General features: G+C 37.5%; 1 protein-coding gene across 8 annotated transcripts in view; it reads left to right on the top strand.

Annotated features, from left to right (window-relative positions):
• Positions 1-259: 259 nt before the first annotated feature.
• JAKMIP2 (janus kinase and microtubule interacting protein 2) overlaps positions 260-12,230 on the top strand; it is a 173,815-nt gene continuing 161,844 nt past the window's right edge. For all 8 annotated transcript variants that reach the window (XR_003909849.1, XR_003909850.1, XM_029942222.1 and 5 more), the window contains exon 1: positions 260-494. The gene's annotated coding sequence lies outside the window, so the exon portion shown is untranslated. The remainder of the gene's footprint in view (positions 495-12,230) is intronic.

Here is a 12,230-nt window from a genome sequence, read left to right as displayed (position 1 = left end):
AGACCTAGAGCATCCCAGAGGGCAGCAGCAGCACAAATTCACTCCCTCCAGCCCCTGCAGCTCATTTCACCCATCTCCCCTCCCCCTTAGTCTGGTGGCTCACCATTGGTCGTTGCCATGACAACCAGCAGCTGCCGGGACAGGCAGCCTCTACCGCAGCAGGGGTGGGGCCTTGGGGGAGGGGGCAGGAGAGGAGGAGCCGAGGAGGTGTCTGCTGCAAGTTCCTGGCTGCTTCTGAGCTCACCCCATCCTCCGAGAGGGAGGAGGCCAAGTGGTGATGCCGCCGCTCCCGCCGCCTCGACTGCTGATGCTCTAGTGAGGCTGGAAGGGTGGTTCCTCTTCGCCCCGTCGCCAACCAGAGAGCGAGGGAAAAAAAAAAACCCACCGCAGCTGCTGATGTTGGGTTCGGAGGCTGCATCCGACTCGGTCACAAGGAAAATGGATTCAGTTTGCATCTCTCTCTCCTTTCAACAGCTTCTCCGGGTCTCAACATGGTAAGCAGGAGATTGTGGGGCTATCTTCTTGGATTAGCTGCCTGTTAAAGGACCTGTGTGTACATTTGTGGCCAGCACTTGAACAATGACTCCCTCAGAGTAGGAGAGGAAGATGTGGAGACAGTGATGGGGATGGGGAGAGAGGAAGGTTGCCAGGAAGAGAGAAGTAAGAAAGCATCCGCTGTGTATTAAAAAAAAAAAATGGTGTTCTGATTTTATCTTGAACCGGCTCAGAATGCAGACTGAGCTACTTGGTCCCTTCCTTCCAAGCTTAGGAGCAGAATCAGGGGGTGGAAAAAGAGCTAATAAGAAATGGGTGTTATTGAAAGGACTCATTTAATTTGCAGCTCTCACATATAGGGTTGGGCCTTCCTCAAAAACCCACTTGGTGCCTGCTGAGCTTCCCGGCCTAATTATAAGGTGATTTTGCTTATTTCCTTCATCGCTAAGAAAAGGTGGCCCTAGAATTTAGCATTCCATTTCATATTCTAATGTACTCTTGTTGAGAAGCGATTTGCCGGATAGAGTTTGATTTTTAGTAGGTAGACGTGATTGTGAACATAAAATGTATATCCCATGGATATGCATATCATATATACACATGTTTCTAGTGCATTTATGAAACATATTTATATGCATACTATGCTTTGCAATCATACTTATGGGTTATAAATGTCCTTGCATGCTTGGAGGTAATTGCACATTTTTGAAACTATGCTTCTGATTTGCATTATTATTCATTGGCTTCATATGGATTAATGTGAGATTTATTCTTGTTATTGTCCCTTAGTATCATTGTGACCAATTAGGACAGATGCCTATCATTTAATTCTGTATCTTAACACTAGACGCGAATTCACAGCCTGCCTCTTTTCTTCATTTTTAATTGGGTTTGTGGGAGGTGACTTGAGAGCCCTGAATTTACAATGATGGGAAAGGGAGGTGGCTTGTGGTATTTTGTGTCCAGCATCTTTGCCAAGTGAATATGGAAACAAATCAGTTTTCTCAAAATTCCGCTCCATCCCCTTCATGGTTGTGCCTTGTGTCCCAGGAAGCACAGACAAGCTGGAAGGTGAAATGCATTCATTTTATTTGATCCTGCTGCTTGCTGTTTGGTCTTCATTCCTTCAGTATCCAGGCACCATTTTACAGTTCTCTCAAATGTTGTGTTATGGGTCTATTTATTTAGGTGGGCAAGTAGGAAAGTGGGATTGTTTTGAAAATCTATGTGATCCCAAGTACCCTAGCCATTTCCAAATTAGCCTGCTTATACAATGAAATGAAACAAGAAAGCGAGCAGAGCTTAGCTTGAGAATGTGTGGCTTGTAGCCTAAAATGGGGGGGGGGCGGCTGCTGTAGTTTACAAATGCTTATTCGCATCTGCTTGACCTTTTATTATGTCAAGGCTTTAAGGCAGCTCAGGAGACTGAAGATGCATCAAATGAGTAAGGTACAGGGCCCCATTACTACCCAGGATAATGGATCTTGTTGAATTAAAGCCAGAAAAATCCTTGCAGGTTAAAGTGTAATACATTCATCGTATGGACTAGTTTTATCCATCCATCTCTTCTCAAACAATATCATTGTCAGTGCCAACTTTTTTTTGCAGTGTAAGGTAACATTATTTTTTTGTCTTAATCTTGCATTTTATTTTACACACTGCCCCTCACTTAAAATTTTTAAATGTGTTTAATTCAAGTTTATAGTTTAGTTTCTCAGAGAATAAATGTTCTAGTTGGTTTATAGATAAGAAGATTTAATGGGAAGAATGGATTTAATATGCTCACAGCATGTCATAATTATGTATATTCACAACTCTGTAAAGTCATACCATCGGGTGCCTAATTATAACAACTAAATAAAGTAGAGCAAGGATGAGGTACTGGTCTTACATGTCATATCAAAATTTTTATAACACACTGCATACTACATTTTTTTATGATAACTTTCGACTTCCAAAAATTAAAATTTCAGATATAACGACAGTAAGCTGTAAAAAATTAAGACGTGTTATAGTTGATCCTATTTCATACAATGAAAACAGCTATCTTGGGGCTTTATTTCCTTTGTGTTGAGTTTTCTTTGGGTTATAGTTTTATAGGTGAAGTTGGTATAGTTAGGCCAGAGGCCAATCACTCACTGTAGGCCATGGGCACAGAACTCAGTAGTAGCACGTTTCAACTGTGTGATAAGATCCTGATGGGAATCATAGACCTAGTTTTTAATCCCACAGCTTGAGACAATTATATGGCCTTTGCTGAACGGCCACACAAAAGTGAAGTGTGTTTGAAGGACTACAAGTGGAATTCTCTAATGAAGAATAAGGAAGCTAGGATTATTTCATTTGGAGAAGAGAAAATTGAGAGATGACAGTCATTTGCTTCAGAAGAGCTGGGGTTTGTTTGGAACCTAAAATACAGTCAGTGGGCTTCATCTTTTTTTTTTTTTAAACAAAGATAAGTTTAAAAAAATTTTTTTTTGAAGTGTTTTATTTAGTTTTGAGAGAAGAGAGACAGTATGAGCAGGGGAGGGTCAGAGAGAGAATGAGACACAGAATCTGAAGACAGGTTTCAAATTCTGAGCTAGCTGTCAGCACAGAGCCTGACGGGGGTGGGTCTTGAACCCACAAACCTTGAGGTCATGACCTGAGCCGAAGCCAGATGCTCAACCAACTGAGCCATCCAGGTGCCCCAGGGCTTCATTTTCATCAGGAAGAATGAAGATTAGAAATATAGACTATAGAGAGACACCTGCATGGCTCAGTTGGTTAAGTGTCCAACTCTTGGTTTTAGCTCAGATCATGATCTTGAGGTTTATGAGTTTGAGCCCAACATTGGGGATCCTCTCTCTCCCTCTCTTTACCTCTCCCATGCTTGTTCTCTTTATGTCTCTCAAAATGAATCAATAAACTTAAAAAAAAAAAAGAAGTATACAATATAGAATTTCCTGATAGCAAAATTGTGCTGTCAACTGGGTAACCAGATTAGACGGGGCATTCTTTCTTTCATCAAAACCTCCAAAAGTTTAACCTAGACATGCATATATTTCAGATGGCACAGGCTAGGTTCTTTCTTAAGAACTTCTCTGTCTTTTTCTAGAGTAAATTGTCCATTTTAAAGTGTGCCTTCATTGTTTAATATCTGGTACTTTCAAATCTATAACATTAAGACTCCATTTTGCAGTGGGCTTCTAAATTACAGAATGTGCATATTTTTAAAGAAACCAATTGACCATCTGCTTGGAAAATTTTATATGTCATCTTGTTAGGATGCAGGGAGCTAAACACTGGCCTCTTCATAAGAGTCTTTCCTCAACAACTTTGTGTAGTGTGATGTCTAACAGCCATATTAAAATTATTCCCTGTTGTATAGCTGATTTTGAAAACTAAAATGCAGTTGAGTGGGGTCTAGATACAAAATAATTCAAAAGCCATCAAGTTGATGTCAGAAAGAATGAAGTATATGAAAAATACATGCAAGTTATTGTTTAAATGTGCTGTGTAACGACATACAAATTTTGTTAATTACTCTTTTCTCAAACACTGACATAAATGCCAGTCGTGTTGGAATGTTAAACATTTTGACTGGCATTTAAACTTTAGTAAAATTTGTTTTGGTTGGAGCATAGCATACAATATCTAATTCCTCGCTTTGTGATAAGATGTTCCCTATTTCTTCAAGTGACCTCAGAACATATTTCAATTTTATGTACATGCTTCTAGAGTCCAAAAGGGTGAATTAGTAAATATCTGAAAAGTCAAAACCATTTTCTACATTTCTTATGGGTTCGTAAAAAGATTAATGCTTTGTTTTCCATGATTACAACCTAAAAGAAAACCAAATTTATCATGGAAGTTTAAGCATAAATAACTCAATCTGCTTTGTCTGAAATAAATAAGCCAGATATTTACGAGAGTGTTACTGTGAAAGGTTAGTTACAAAATTCCTCCTGTTTATATATTCCAACTATTATTCTACCCAGTAAAAAGTGTTTTTTACAAAAGAGCAATTAATCATATAATCAAACTATTTGTAGAGCTTATATGACTAGACAAATTTGCATATTCTAGCAATGTAGAATATCCTACATATTCTGTAGGACATGCATATATATATGAGATATACAGATGTGAAAACAATATAGTTGTAATAAGTACCACATTACACCTTATATTAATATCATCTTTTGTAGTTCATAAAGTCATTTTACAGTCTTTATTTTTCATCTAAAATACCCCCAAATTCTATCTTGCTGATAAAACTGTGTCAACAAAACTATTTTAAATGTTTTTTTAAGTTTATTTATTTTGGGAGAGAGAGAGTGAATGTGCGCATACGAGTAGGGGAGGAGCAGAGAGCGCCCTGGAGAGAGAGAATCCCACGCAGGCTTCATACTCCACACTAAGCCCCACACTGGCCTTGATCCCACAATCTGAAGATCATGACCTGAGCTAAAACTACTGAGCCACCTAGGTGTCCCATCATTACAACTATTTTAAATAAGTGGAAATAGGCTCAGAGAAGTTAGACTTGTTCAAGTTTGGGTTTGGTAAATGGTCTAACTGGACCTGGATATCAAGTCCCATGAGCCCACATCTGCCATGTTAGAACATTTAACCTATTATCTTGGTAATTAGGATTTTAAAATATCAAATATACTAAAGCTGCATTAAATGTGGCTCACTGTATTGAATTTTTATTTGAATATGTCAGGTGCCATGATTTGCTCTTTGATCATATTGAATTGCCAGATAGACTCAGTGTATGCTTAAGATATCAGCCTCCCCACCAAAAAATGGGGCACACAAAAGTTATTTTGGAGAGAAGCTGGATTCTTGATATTTTAGAAAAGCATAGTTGCATCTGTTGGGGGAAAATCAGAACTTTGTTGGATCAATGTGCCCTTATTTTATGGCTGAGTATTGCTTTTATTTCTACTGACATCCAGGTTGGGAGGTAACATAATTTTTTTCTGTGCCTAGGACCAAATTAAGATTTCTGTAGACCTCAGACCTTGAAAACACTTAGCCATACCTCCCACCTGTATGTCCTGAGCATCTTTCCATGTACCTGTTCTTAAAATTAAAAATGATATTAAATCATAAAAAAGTACATCCTTTCAACAGCTTTCTGATATTTTCCCTGAGCAAATACTTACACACGTTTCTGAAATACCAAAAATTTAATTCCTTTCTCCAAAAATATTCTAAGTTTTTGGTGTCTCCCTTTCTTTGCCAGTGCCCTCCGTATGTACTTTGTGTCTGACTGTTTGGCACTTCAGTCCTGGCCAAAGAGCAAATTATGCCATCTGAACTATCATCCCACATTGAGGAAGTGACCTTTATAATTGATTAGCTTGCAGTACAAATGAGATCTGTCACCCCGAAGACATTTGACTTTAAATAAATATTCACCAATATAATTAAATTTTATCTTTTAAAGAGTCTTTTTCACATTAAAAAAAATATATCCTCATTGCGAGAAACCAACAAAAAGGTAATATAGAAGTGTATGAAAAGAAAATCACCCATAAGCCTATCATCAAGAAATGATTACCATTTTGAAATATTTCCTTCTGGATTTTTTAAACATGCAACTATAAACACACTCAGACATACAATTTTATTAATGGGTCATACTGTAGGCATCGTTTCATAGTTCTTATAAGGTAACCATCTTTTCACGTCAACAAAATATATCTTTACTAGATTTTTAATCTTCGTGTGCTTTTTTCCCCCGGATGGTTCAAGCTGTTTTTTCCCCACTCAAGGGTCTGTATGCTTTGTTTTAAATACTTGTCATGAAACAGGTAGATCTTGCTTGATTTACAGCAGCTGTGAGTCAAGCAGCATTATTTTTTTTTTCCAGGAAATCTGAGCTCTGTTACCCTGACGTGCCACCGCTTCTCCCAATGGGTATTAAATTAACCTCAGTTTTCTCTTGTCTGCTCATAATGAGTGAGTTTTAAGCCCAAGTCAATGAAATCTTTGAATCACTAGAAACATCATCAGGTGGATGCATAAGGAGACAAACACAAAAACAAAATAAATTTCTTTCGGATTTTTGTCATTTTTCCTCAGTATGGTAGTGGCATCTTGCACATCTTGCAGTCTTAACCTCTGTATCCAACTGAAATCCTCTATGAAAGCAGATTTAAACAACATACATTAGCTGTCACATGACTTCTCAGACCAAACTAAGACATATTTTTGGCATCTGTCTATTTCTTAAATCTGTGTATGGTGTTTATTTTCTTTTAAATTTTTTAAGTTTTATTTATTTATTTTGAGAGAGGCAGAGACAGTGTGAGCAGGGAGAGGTAGAGAGAGAGGGAGAGAGAAAGAATCCGAAGTAGCCTCCACACTGTTAGTGCAGAGCTCAATGTGGGGCTCAAACTCATGAAATTGTGAGATCATGACCTGAGCCAAAACTGAGATTTGGTTGCTTAACTAACTGAGCCACCCATGTGCCCCTGTATTATGGTTTTTAGGTGAAAACTCAGTCATCTCGCTCTTTTAAAATATGAATAGTTGGAATCTCCTTGTACTTGAAGTTTGAGCTTTAAATATAACTCATTGGAGAGATTTTCTTAAGTATCTTTCTATTCTCCTCACCCTGTGGTTTTCCTTCATAGCATTTATCAAAGTCATGATTACAGAGCTATTTACTTGCTTACTTGATTTTCGCTACCCTTCAGAAGATTGTAAGCTGTATTAGGCCAGAAAATGAAGGTCTTGGGGCATCTGGGTGGCTCAGTTGGTTAAGCGTCCAACTCAAGTCATGATCTTGCAGTTCACGGGTTCAGGCCTCACATCAGGCTCTCTGCTGTCAGCCTGGAGCCTGCTTCAAATCCTCTGTCCTCCTCACTCTCTGCCTCCCCGCCTCCCCACTTGTGCTCTCTCTGTCAAAAATGAACATTAAAAAAAAAAGACTGTGGAATAGCTTTCCACTAGTAGCTCTTTGAACTGTCATTATCATCACAGTAGATTGTATTCATGTTTGTGATATTCTCAGGATTTTAAGGGTTTGGTGAAAGAAAGTCAAATTCTTAAAGGCAATAAATCACAATGCTTTAAAAATTCGTAATTGAAAATTGTTCATGACATGCTATGATATCAAAAAGAAAAGCCGTGAAGATTTCTGTGGCTCCTTCTATTCCCTTTCAAAACTGAATTGCAAGTTAGAAATAATGACACCAGTAGGGGAATACCTTTGGATTCATTGTAATTTATTAAAATAAATGAATAATTTCATTATTATTAGCATCAAATTACCTGATCCAAACTTTGCTAATTTGCTATTTGGAAATCCACTCTACTGAATTCACGAATCATAAATAAATCATTCCTTCATATCTGTATCCAGAAATTGAGACTAAGCAGAAATGGAGATAATAGCCTTACTGAAAAGATAAATTAAGGCGACATCTTGCTTTATGGAAATTCTGAAACTTACGGGTAAGGTAGAAGTCTTTGTTCCCTTTCTTTGTTTGACATCTAAATAAAGATCATTTACTGCAGTGCTTGAAATTCCGGAGCCTAACTGCAGCAAAAATATACTTAGAAAACCAAGAGTCTGACTAAGTTTAGTTGACCTTCTCTCTCAGAAAACAAGTCACTGGTTTCATTTTCTTTCTTTTTAAAATTTTTTATATAGTTTATTTTTGAGACAGAGACAAAGCACAAGTTGGAGAGGGGCAGAGAAAGAGGGAGACACAGAATCTGAAGCGGGCTCCAGGCTCTGAGCTGTCAGCACAGAACCCGATGCGGGGCTTGAACTCATGAACCGTGAGATCATGACCTGAGCCGAAGTTGGACGCTTAACCAACTGAGCCACCCAGGTGCCCCACTTGTTTCATTTTCAAGGAGGAAATTTGTTGAGATCACTGGGACTCTAAAAAAACTTTGTGAGCATGTGCCAGAGAAAAAGGGTGTTATTTTCCTCATGACTTCTGTACCACACTGATAATATTCCCCTGGAAAATGCTACCAGTATAATAGTGCAAATGTAAACCAAGCAAGTGTTTCTTACCCACAGTCCATCTCTGGTTCATTCTTGTGCAGCATCTCATGGACAGAGGTACCTTCCAAAAAGAAACTGAGCTCATACTCTGTAATCATTACTGATCTGTATTGTCTCCCATAAACTCCTCATAGGTCAGATATACCTACTTTGAACATATTTTCCAGAACAAAAGTCATTTTTTAAAAATGTGAGGATACTGATGAAAACAGCAAGAAAAAAATACTTTAAATGAGTACCATTCTGAAGAATCCATGGTATGGTATCATTCTATCAAAATAACTCATTAGAGACAATTGACAATAATTTTTATATAACAGTTACCAACCTGGAGGTGGTACAACAATGAACACTTTGAATTCTCATGAGAATTCTCAAAATTCTGCTGATCGGCACTGACAAGACATAGAGAAGGAGTTAGGTGTCTTGAAGATACTCTAGATCCTAAGTTTGCTTTCTTATGGAATTCCCAGATAATTCAGATTATGAAGATGGGTACTCTGGACTTACTGGGGTTTCTCTATCATCTGCTCTGCTGTGGTTACCTATACCTAAAGGAAAGAATTATTCCCAGGCCACCGGTTCATTATTGTCTCTTGTATCCTTTGAGGAGGAATTTAAGTGGCACATACTTAACCATAAAATAAATTTTATATTTTAGAAAATATCTGATTTTGATTTATTAAGGAAAACATTTGAATTATAATTTATTTGTAAAATACTTCATTGAATAAAAATATCTACAAAGTTTAGAATTTACGTTTTTCTTTTAAGTTTTTTACTTTATTGTTTATTTTTGAGAAAGAGAGTGTGAGCAGGGGAAGGGCAGAGAGAGAGAGAGAATCTAAGGCAGGCTCTGCATTGTCAGCCCAGAGCCCGATGTGGGGCTTGAACTCATGCAACAGTGAGATCATGACCTGAACTGAAATCAAGAGTCAGACGCTTAACCCACTGAGTCACCACATGACTCTAGAATTTATAGTGTGTTGAGCCAGATGCCTAAAACATCAGCAATCATTAAAAATAAACCCTAGCTTTTAAAAAATGAAGGAACGAGGGGTGCCTAGGTGGCTCAGTGGGTTAAGCGTCTGACTTCAGCCAGGTCGTAACCTTGTGGTTTATGAATTCAAGCCCCACATTGGACTCTGTGCTGACAGCTCAGAACCTGGAGCCTGCTTCGGATTTTGTCTCTCTCTTTCTCTTTCAAAAAATGAATAAACATAAAAAAATTAAAAAGTGAAGTAACAAGGAACCTCTTAACCTAGTTAGTTTTACATAGAAGGAACAGTTTAGCCATCTTCCTCTCCTAGGTAGATTGTCCACATTTGGGGATCCCCAGGGTGCAGTGCTATGCTCTGAAACAAGAAAAAAGGAAAATAGCCTGCTATAAGGGAAATTGATTCTTCCACCTCTGTGTGCCTGTTAAGTTTTTATCTTCTATAGATTTAAATGAACCCAGTCTCTAAATGCATGCTCAAACATGCCTGATTTATATTAATGCTCTTGTCTGAACAGGTTTGACTACACATACTGTCCATCTCATTTAACTTTAATACATGATTTTATATATTTTTCTTTTCATTTTGTTTTTACTTTTTAAAGTCAAACCTAAATGGTTCAGCCCAGGCCTCTGGAAGGTAGTAAAGAGACTAGCTTAATTTTTCTAGTCAGTCACTGGTCATCTGCTTACTGAATTTTCATTAACATTTGTATAGTTGGAAAACATTAAGTGTCTAAATTTGTTTTATGTAATTGTCTTGCTTTGAAACTTCAATCTTTGGCTGTATAGTTAACTGTAATCTAAGCAGAATTGATCCATTCTTAGTTCATATGGTATCATCACTTACCACATTCTTGATGTCCTTAAATGCTGTTTGACTAACAAAAGGATCTTTATGACAGAGAGTAGCTGATGAAATAGTGGAAAAGCATTTTGTTTAGGAGATTGTCATTTTGCAAAGAAGCACTTTCTGAGTCAATCTGAAAAAATTTTCAGACTTGATGCCAACTTGTCTCTATTCTTTATAAGAATTAGGGACATCCATCATTTAACATTTTCTTTATAATTCAAGTAAAACAGTTTATTCCAACAATGAATGGGATAATTCTGTCCCTCTTAATAACCAGGATATCTGACATGCTTTGAGTATAACAAGTATAAAAAGAAGAAAATAGAACAACCTTCTTTCTCTAAGTCATCTACAAAAGAGGGAAACAACTATATTATTTGAGTACCTATTCTGTATCTATTAGACTGTTTTCATCCGTGTCCATTTTTGCAATCGTCACAACAGAGGCATTGTTCTTCCCACTTTGCAAGAGGAAAATGGAGCTTGGCGAGGTTAAATTTCTTAGCCAGAGGCATTCACTTAGTGAGTTTAGAGCTGAGATTGGAGCAAGATCTATCCAATTTTATAGCACAGGAGTTCAAAGCTGGAGCCTTGTGGACTAGACCCAGCTCAGGGAAGTGTTTGTAAACGTGTGTTAAGCGTTTATAAACAACCATGTATGCCTCCAGTACAGTATTTTTAAAAACACACTTTTATCTGCAAACTTTATAATTTTAACATTTTACAGAACACTGGAGTATCTGCCTCCTCTTAGCAAATGAGAAAATTTGGTTCCACTAGGCCCACAGCTCCTCATGGCAAACACATGTGAGTTTGCTAATGGGCACTCTTCTAGGTGGTACTGTGCTCCACAGTGTGTGCACTTCATTGACCACCCCTCTCCTGCCCTCCCTCAGCTCATTTGCTTTGACTCTTTTGTACTTGAAACAGTTGGGGTCTTAACTCCCATTTAGCTCATTTTCATTTCATTACTCCATGTTATTTCCCAGTCAAAAATGGGTTTTGTTCTTCAGGGAAATGTCCAGAATTCATTAATATAGAAGCTGAAATTGAAGATAAAGAATGACCCAGCAGATAAGAATTCGATAAAAATGGACTGTCTGCATGAACTTTATGCTGTTGATCTGTTTTTGGGGCAATCACAATGACATGATGATAATTTGCAACTCAAATGTTTCCTTTTATGCCCCATCAATTATTTATCTCTTTTATAATTAGTAAGCTAAGGCGTTCTTTCACAAGTGATACGTATTTAATACTTTATTTTTATAAGTTATAAAGAAATTTTGATACTTTGAAGTCTCACATATGGTATATTATATTGTTTCATTTTACATTATGTTGTATTATTTATAATCATCCTCAAAGTAGAGTTCAGAATGTCTACCTGTGTTTAGTTAGCATCACCTAACTACTAACTAAAAGGTATGGAACTTAAATCTAGATTCCTTTACCTCAGAATTGGTTTTATATAAGATACTGCCCCAACAACCAAATAATCCATCAGCGATGTGGATCAGGGCCAAAGGCTTATGACATGATCTGAACTGGCCTCTAAGCCCTAACTCAGGTGCTAAGGAAACTTAAGTGTTTTGGTTCTTCCTCCCAGGTCTTTCTTTTAATATATAATCTAGATGTGTATGTCTGCATATGGGGACAACTGTATAAACTAAGAGCTTTGGTCCCTGTCAAAAAAGGAACTTCTGTTTTCACAAGGAAAAAGGTCCAAAGTTAATGGCATATTAGCACATGTAATACAAGAATGTATAGCCAGCACCATGGTTGCCAGCACGAGTCTCTGACTTTGCGAGGTGACCACCATGGCTTCTAGCTAAGAATAGTTTTTAAGCCTAAACTATTGATGC

This window comes from Suricata suricatta, chromosome 6 (genome assembly GCF_006229205.1).
Source record: "Suricata suricatta isolate VVHF042 chromosome 6, meerkat_22Aug2017_6uvM2_HiC, whole genome shotgun sequence".
In the NCBI taxonomy this organism is placed as follows: domain Eukaryota; kingdom Metazoa; phylum Chordata; class Mammalia; order Carnivora; family Herpestidae; genus Suricata; species Suricata suricatta.
Note: the sequence above shows the minus strand (reverse complement) of the source record. Positions and strands in the feature narration are given on the sequence as shown.